The 7,520-nt window shown below is 39.0% G+C and overlaps 1 long non-coding RNA gene across 1 annotated transcript; it reads left to right on the plus strand.

Moving 5' to 3' along the window:
- Positions 1-344: 344 nt before the first annotated feature.
- LOC140690506 (uncharacterized) lies at positions 345-3,706 on the plus strand. Its single transcript, XR_012065819.1, has 4 exons — positions 345-470; positions 1,726-1,784; positions 2,506-2,700; positions 3,447-3,706. It is a non-coding gene; the product is annotated as an uncharacterized lncRNA (long non-coding RNA).
- Positions 3,707-7,520: the final 3,814 nt, after the last annotated feature.

Consider the following 7,520-nt stretch of genomic DNA (forward strand, 5'->3'; position numbering starts at 1 on the left):
GACCATCAGGAAGTGTTCTCAATTATATTTTAGCCTTTATGTTGAGAAATACTGTGAGACTTCTTCTAAATTAATGGGTGGGGGCATTCATTGTAGCTCTTGTAGCCTGATAAGCCTGCACTAAATTATCTTTTTTTAACTTTTAATTAAAGTAATAAATTAATTTTTTGCTGGGGGGTGGTAATTAGGTTTTTATTTATTTATTTTATTTTTAGAAGAAGTACTGGGAATTGAACCCAGGCCCTTGGGCATGCTAAGAACATGATCGTCCACTTGAGCTATACCCTCCCCCCTAAATTATCTTAAATAAGGTCTTTTTCTCTGTTTTGTTAATTTATGTACAGATGCGCAAAGCAGGGTCATCAGAAGCCTCTCAATCACGAAGATGATAATAGTGAAAAACATTGCGCAGTGACAGTGAATCCTTGGCATATGAAGAAAGATTGTAAAGTCCTGAATGAATTAAGAAGGTATTGTTACATTAACATACGTGTAAGCATGGCTCTCTTACCTTTATTTTTCACTTTATAATGAAGATAATCCCCAACCGTCACGGTTGCTTTGTTTGATAGAGGCCATATCTAAACCCTTTTCTGCAAGTTTTTTAAATAAGAAAGAGCAGCTAATTTATCAGAAGTGTGAATGGTGTAATCTGGTCTGTCTAGTATGGTAGCCACGAGCCACATGTGGCTATTGTGAATTGAGATGTTCTATAAGTGGAAAATACATAATAGATTTTCAAGACTTTGTACAACAAAAATAATGTAAAATATTATTAATAAGTTTTAAAAGTGTCAATCACACTTTTGAAATGATAGTGTATTGGATATTTTGGGATAAATGTAATTATTACTGGAATTAATTTCACTTATTGCTTTTTATTTTCTAAATGGAATTACTGGAAAATTGTGACTTGCACTATGTTTCTATTGAGAGTGCTGGCTTCTAACTTATTGCAAATAATATGAAAAGAAAACTTTGATTAAAAATTTTGTAATTGAGTCGTTGATTTACATCATATTAGTTTCAGGTGTACAAAATAGAGGCTCAACATTTTCATAGATTATATTCCATTTAAAGTCACCATAAAATAATGGCTATATTTCCCTGTGCTGTATGATACAGCCCTGTAACCTATCCATTTTATACGTAGTACTTTTTACCTCTCAATCCCCTAACCCCTCCCTGCCTCCCCTCTTCTCCTTCTCCCCATTGGTAACCACAAGTCTGTTCTGTGTACCTGTGAGTCTATTTCTGTTTTATTATAGTCATTAATTTGTTTTATTTTTTAGATATACATATAAGTTAATACATAGAATATTTGTTTATCTTTCTCTGACTTATTTCACTTAGCATAATACCCTGTAGGTCCATCCATGTTATTGAAAATGGCATTATTTTATTTTTTAATGGCTGAACAGTATTCCATTTGTGTGTGTGTTCATGGTATGTATATATGTGTGTGTATATATATGTATACATGTATATATGCATATATATATATATATATAATATACCACAACTTCTTTATCCAGTCATCTGTCAGTGAACATTTGGGTTGTTTCAGTGTCTTGGCTATTTTAAATAGTGCTGCTGTGAACATTGGGGTGCATGTGTCTTTTTGAATTAAATTTTTCTCCAAACATATACCCATGAATGGGATTGCTGGATCACACGGAAGTCTATTTTCATTTTTTTATGGAACCTCTCTTCTGTCCTCCATAGAGGCTGCACCAATTTACATTCCCACCAATCGAGTAGGAGGGTTCCTTTTTCCTTAAAAGGTAAAAAATTCTCTACATTTACCTACCTTCCTTTCAGTTTAGGACACAGTTTGGCAAAAACCAGATAGAATTTAATAGGAGTAAATACAGTATTTATTTTGAATGTCCATGCATTATGGATAGATATGTTATTGATGAGTTGGTTCCCTATTTTTGTAGGTGCAGATGTTTTTATAGCTTCACAGACATTTCAGTCTTGCAGAGAGGAAAATTTCTTTTTATTTTGCTGAACTTGTCCGGGTGTCTTTATCGGACTTGGTCCAGGCCTGCAGAGGTGAATACACATCCAAACCTGAACCATTTGAATGTCTGCAAGATATTAAGAGTCTAGAATATCAGATCTGGACTGTAACTCTGGTAAATGACATCAGTGACTGGACTCAAGAAAACTCCATTTGAGGACAAAACCTTTCATAAGCCAAAAAGGCTTTGAAATTGTGGCAAAGCCAGAGACTTTTGTGCACCACTTATGGCCACAAACCCATGAGGACAACCACAGGCCTTCTGGAGTGCCAAGGAAATTCCATGTGAGGAGTCCAGCACTCACAGGAATCCAACAAGTCCCTGTCTGCCAGAACACTTTCATTGCTACTGTGCTGTTTTGAGTAAATGTCTTTTCATCAGGTTCAAATTGGTTTGTTGTTATTTTTTTGCATAAAAAAACAACTTCTTGTTCCCTGGTGAAAGTAAAAGCCTAACATTTTCTGATTTCTTTTGACAGAGAAAACATGAGCCTGTGGATCTAACCTCATCTGTGATGGTCTGCAGCTGGGAGCAACCAGATCAGTGTCAGTCCCCTTGCAGCCATTGGCTGGGAGCCTGCATGTTCCTTGGAATGGTATTTGAAACATGTCACACTAGCCGTGCCTTCGCTGTGGGCTGGGAGGCGAGTCACTCAGAATCTGCATTATGGAATGTATGTTTCAGATCTACAGTTAGGAGATCTTTTTTAATAGCCAGAGAATATAGTCATAAATATATCTATTAATGTATTTATGCAAGAACATTTTTAAAGATTTTTTTATTATAAAAAGTTTCCCCCCAAAATTGAAAATGAAAGAACAATGGAATTAAAAATCATCTGTACCTTAATTATACATAAAGAATCATAAAATCCTTCTAAACTTTTTTTGTTCAAATGAAGATATTTTTCCCTTCCAAAAAGGAAAATTATTATTTCACATTTTTTAACTTTCTCCTTTTATTATATATTCCATATCAATAAATATAAATCTTTTAAATCCCTTTTAATGGCTGTTTAACACTATATTGAACAGATATGTAAATAGTCCTAGGTTTCAGAAATTTAAAAAATTGTCATTACAATACCACTGCAAAGAATATTTTGGTGTTTCTATTTTTAGTTACTAATTTGGACTAAAAATTAACAAGTTTGCTTTTCTTCATCTAAAACATTGGTTATTTTACGAAGGAACTGTAAGGATTTTAAATAACTTTTCAGTAATTTCAACAAAGAAATTATCTTTAAGGCAAAAATGTATGATGGATTGCAAATCTATTTTTATTATATCTTCACTTTTACCAGTGTGACATATGTGTGTGTTTACACAAGTGCTTTAACTACCAGCAACGTAAGAAAAATCTGTGTACTAAAAATGTGAAAATACTTTCCCGGTTTGTGTTTTCATTCTCCCAATGTAGGTTTTGGATGACAAGCTTGTATTTGCAAAAGTACACCCCCTGTGGGAGGTGTTCTGTACATACGCTGAGATACTGCACATAATATTGCCTCTGAAGCCCAATGATCTGAAAACCCGGTCCTCAGCCTTTGATAACTTGAGATGTTTTATGAAAGTCCTCCAAGTGGATGAAAGTATCAACAACCGGAACAAGAGCTTTTCTTTGCCCTATTTGAGAAGAGCTCCGTGAATGACTTTTATATTCAGCATAGAGATACATTCTCCAATCCAACCACCAGAAACCGCATTGTAAGTCTAAACCGAGTTTAGCTGCTGTCTTGGGGGTGATTTAGAACCTGCTGTTGAATTATCAGTGATTTGGTTTGGTTGGTTTGATTTGGTTTTTAAAAGCTGCCCATAAAAAGGAAAAAAGAGAAAGAAAAGAAATATGCCTACAGATTCCTGTTAGGATAGTAAACAGTGGCTGGTTAGTTACCTTGTATAAACCACAAGCTCTCTTAGAACATTTTTAGGTTTACTTCATCCTTTCTCAGATCAAGTATCAAGTAAGGGACAGTGTTAAAAAAAATTCAGGATTAACGGGTTTGTGAGCTCCAGGATTTGCAAGGCAGCTTTCCCTCCCCATGGTGTAAGTCAAATGGCAGAATTGAAATAAAGCACCTCATGTATCCTCCGGTGTTAACAGGAAAAGGCTAATCTTCTTGACCTTGTTTCTTCCTGGGTAAAATGAAGATAATATATCAGGAGGCGACAAGCTCATTTAAGGCAGGAAGCATGTTGTCTTGTTCACTGCTGAATCTCAGGCACTGGGAAGGCTGAGTTTAATGAGCGAATGAATGAACGAACTGTACTTCCCCCACAGTTACCATGTGGGACAGTGAGGATTAGAAGCTAAGAGCATAGACTCTAGAGGGGAGGGCACAGCTCAAGTGATGGGGCGCATGCTTAGCAAGCATAAGGTCCTGGGTTCAGCCCCCATCACGTCCTCTAAAATAGACATATAACCCTAATTACCTCCCCTCCCCCACCAGAATTACCTTATTATCTCCCCACCACCAAAAAAAAAAAAAAGAGAAGTGGCCAAGAGCGTAGACTCAAGCTGGAACACCTGTGTTGGTTTCTCGCTGTCGACCTTGTAAATGTCATTTACCCTCTGTGTCTATCAAGTTCCTCACCAATAAAATGGGGATAATTGTAGTACCAACCTCGTAGAGATGCTATGGGGATTAATGAATCTGTGTCAGTGATACAACAGCCCTGGCTTATATTAAGTACTATGCATCTGTCAGCTCTTTTCATAATTACTGACAGATGTTATTATCGACAAAAGACGTATTAGTTCTTTGAAAGAGAAATGCATGTTAGACCATTTCATTTATCACTTTCTGTAATTCAGGCTTTTCCCTCTGAAATAACATTTTATGTCTGTGCACTAGAAAGCCACAGGGCTTTCCAAATTTCATCTGTCTGGGTTCTTGTCATGATGGCAATACTGCAGATTGCTGACATTTTTTAGGGACTCCGTCTGAGATGACAGCAACCCCTCAAATTTACGAGCGCTTCTCTAACTGATAACATCTCGCTAGAAATGAAGTTTTTATAATGTAACAGCTTCAGATGCTTAATGATGCCATAAATGCAAGGATGTTATATCTAAGCTCTTTAAATAAATCTTGTCATTGAAATAAAGGAAATACTATATTATAGCCCTCTATGACTTTGTTATCTTTGCTATCTGTTTATCTGACTCTCTAAGACCAAAGAAAGCAAATACTAAGATTGATCATTACTACTGTGTGGTACACGTATTTGTGGATGAAGACAATATTGAAATGCACTGTTTAAGATATTAAAATGGACATTAAACAGCTTCTTGATGCACATGCATGAACAGAACAGGGAGCTGGGTGCAGGGAGCAGACACTGAGCTTCCTGGATTAGAGACCCAGCTTAGCAGTCCAGCCCAGCAGTCCACATGTTTCATATTTATGTCCCAGCAAAATTAGCAGTGAGAGTCTTAAATGAACTTTGGGGACACTTGCAAACAGCTGTCATGATTACTAATGTGGGACACCAGGATTCTACAGTGTTTAGTTGGCATCTGTGCATAACCAGTTCTTTTCCACTAAAGCTTCTTGTAATTGCTGGTCCCACATCCAGGTTGAGGAATCATCTCATGTGGTGTTTGGGAGGGAGGTAAGTGGAGTCAGGACCCATGTTAAGGCTGGGTGGGTAATAATCTGGTGCTAGTACAAGAGAAAGGAAAGTAGGTCAGGTGGGAAGGAGAATGACTGGATTTAAACTTTGTTTCTTGAGTAAGCTAAATATATGACATCATGTCAAGTTACTTTGTTGTTTATATTCCATTTGCTGTCACCAAATAACTACTGAATTGTGGGGACAAAAATGCCTGGGTTTTAGAATTGACCCTGCCCCTAACCTGCCAGAGTCCAGGTTCCTCTGGGTGCCCAAAGAGGGGGCTGGACCATCAGGTGTCCCTCCACTGCAGCAGTTTGGGCACTTGGGTGGCCTAGATTTTTGCTGTGGAAGACTGGCCCGGTTGTAGGACATTAAGCATCTGCAAGGTGGTCCCAGGACTGTGACATCTAAGCGTTCCTTTCCACCCACGTTTGCAAATGACCCTCAAGGGGTTAATATTAATCCTGGGTGAGAATTATGAAAAATTATATGGTACCTCCATCCCTCCTGGCAAGTGAGGGCCCCTTATTTACAAATGACCATGAAGTATTAGCACCAGATTTTATCAACAGAACATGTGAACATTTTGTGACAGTGACACTCACCTGTTTGCTTCTGATTCCCAGTGCCACTTCAACCTCCATCAGAGGACTTCAGCTGCCCCAGCGATCAGGGCCTTCTGTACAGGGAATGGGCTCCTCCTCGAAGCACAGACAAGCAGCAGCCCTTAGGTCTCATCAGGTGAGCTGTTGTGGAGAGCACTCCAGTGGGAAGGGCTCAGGGTTGTCCTCATGGCATCTGAGTGTGACAGTCCTCCAAGAGTGTTAACAACCAGGAAGCTCACAGGAGCTCTGAACTTCGTTGCCCCAAGTTTTTACTGCAGGCTTTATTACAAAGCCATGATTTATTGGGTCACTACCGACATGGCTAACCCAAACCCTAACTGTAAGTCAAACCTTTCCTTAGCCCTAAACTTTGAGCCCCTTCCTCTCCTGGTGGCCACTCACTTGTCACAAAGCTTAAAGCCCCACTCCTCTAACCACATGGTTGGTGTCTCTGGCTGGCCAGTCCCCATCCTGAGTCATCTCATGAACACAAGCCATCCAAGGTTCCACCATGAATAGCATAGACACTCCTATCTTGGGAAATTTGGAAGCTTTAGCGGTTGCTGCCTAGGAACTGGGAAAAAAGACCTACCAAATTCTTCATTAAATAGGAGTAAATGTTATATTTCATTTAAATTATAAAATAAGAGAGAAATTCTCACTGCTTTTCTGTATCTGCTGTTCGACACCGTTTCACTACACCACGTGATTGTAATGTCGTGCTCAGCATGTGTCTTCTCAGAGCACCAGCGCTGGCTGCTCCCCGGGAGCTTATGCTGTTTGGGCAAGGCTGCTGGGGGGATACAGGCCAAGGACAACCGAGAAAACAAAAATAATCGGGCAAATAAGGAAACAATGTCAGATTGAAATGAAGAAATAACACAGTGTTGAGATGGGAGTCTTGGGGGGAAGTGAGTTAAGAAAGTTATCTTTGAGTAGGTTACATGTGAGCTGAGATGGTGAAAAGGAGGCTGGAATTTGAAGATCTGGGAAAAGTCACCCATGGAATAGAGGCAGCTTGTCTATTGGCCCTGAGGCACAAATGTGCTCAGCAGGTTTGAGGAGATACTGGAGCCAGCGCTGGTGAGAGTGATGAGACGCGAGGTTTAGAAGGGCATCAGGAGCACGGAAAGGAGTGTAGACTCTAAGCGCAGTGAGAAGCAGTCATGATAGCTTAAGCACTAAAGTAATTTTCTCTCACTCACATTTTGCAAAGATAATGTGGAGAATGTATAGCAGGGACTCAGGAAGCAGGGAGGCCAGGTAGGAAG

This window comes from Vicugna pacos, chromosome 30, assembly GCF_048564905.1.
Source record: "Vicugna pacos chromosome 30, VicPac4, whole genome shotgun sequence".
NCBI classification, from domain to species: Eukaryota; Metazoa; Chordata; class Mammalia; order Artiodactyla; family Camelidae; genus Vicugna; species Vicugna pacos.